Here is a 1562-nt window from a genome sequence, read left to right on the forward strand (position 1 = left end):
AGGGCACCTGCCTGCCCAGACAGACCGGAAGAAAACTGAACCACTGGGCTGGCAGAGTTCCTGTGTGCCTGGTCCCGCTGCTCCCAGTTACTCCCGGTGTTGGGACAGATGTTGGGTCCTCCTCACCTCTGATTTTGGGTGTGTTAGAGTGGTGTTCACCCTCTTGAGGCTGAAAGATCCACTCTTCAGTCTCCCATTAACAGCAGTGGGTCAGCCCATCTCTTTAATTTTAAAGAGACAAATCCAATGGGAGATTACAGCAGGCAACAACACCTGAACAACCCTCACTGCCCTTCCATCAGAGGTTTCCTGGGGAAAATAGATTTTAAACATGCCACTGAGGAGTGCTGCAAGGGTTACAGACCTTGTCAGATAAGAAAGCCCAGCCTTGTAGAAGGCTACCTATCTTGGCTAAAGGGAGGCAAAAAGAGCCTAGCTCAGAGTTGGATTGCTGCCATCCTTCAGATCCCAGTTCCAAAGACCAAGAGACAGATTCAAGAGTTCCTAGGTATTGCTGGATATTGCTGCCTCTGGATACCAGAGTCTGTGGGAATTGCAAGGCCTATACACAGTAGCACAAAGTGGGTGCTAAGCCCCTAATCTGGCCTGAGACTAAACAAAAGACATCACAAAATGGATATCATTGTCAGGGTACCAGCAATCCAGATCAATAGCAAACATCAAACATGAATCAGTAGCAGCAGAAACCACAAGGCTCCACCAAATCAGCACAAGTCATCAGCAGTGGCAAGAATCAGCCAGAATGCCACAAGAAGTTCTTTTGAGAGTTTCTCTCTTTTTTTCCCTTGAAAGGTTAATATTTTACTTTACTTTTTCATTAGATATTTTCTTTATTTACATTTCAAATGATATCTCCTTTCCTGGTTTCCCCTCTGGGGGGGGGGGAACAACTAAAAAACAAAACAAAACAAAATCCTGTTCCCTCCTCACCTCCCACCACCCCCCACTCAGCAACCCACCACCTCCCGCTTCCTGGACCTGGCATTCCCCTACACTGGGGCATAGAACCTTCACAGGACCAAGGGCTCTCCTCCCATTGATGACCAACTAGGCCATCCTCTGCTATACATATGCTGCTGGAGCCATGAGTCCCACCATGTGTACTCTTTGGTTGGTGGTTTAGTCCATGGGAGCTCTGAGGGTACTAGTTAGTTCATGTTGTTGTTCATCTTGAGGGGCTGCAAACCCTTCAGCTCCTTGGGTCCTTTCTCTAGCTCCTTCATTGGGGACCCTGTGCTCAGTCCAGTGGTTGGCTGTGAGCCTCTATATCTATATTAGTCAGGTACTGTCAGGGCCTCTCAGGAGACAGCTATATCAGGCTCCTCTCAGCCAGCACTTGCTGGCATCCACAATAGTGTCTGGGTTTGAGGATTGGATATGGGAAGGATTCCCAGGTGGAGCAGTCTCTGGATTGTCCTTCCTTCAGTCTCTGCTCCATAGTTCGTCTCTGCAGCTCTATCCCTGAGTATTTTCTTCTCCCTTTTAAGAAGGAATGAAGTATCCACACTTTGGTCTTCCTTCTTCTTGAGTTTCTTGTGGTT

This window comes from Mastomys coucha, unplaced genomic scaffold (genome assembly GCF_008632895.1).
Source record: "Mastomys coucha isolate ucsf_1 unplaced genomic scaffold, UCSF_Mcou_1 pScaffold22, whole genome shotgun sequence".
Taxonomy (NCBI): domain Eukaryota; kingdom Metazoa; phylum Chordata; class Mammalia; order Rodentia; family Muridae; genus Mastomys; species Mastomys coucha.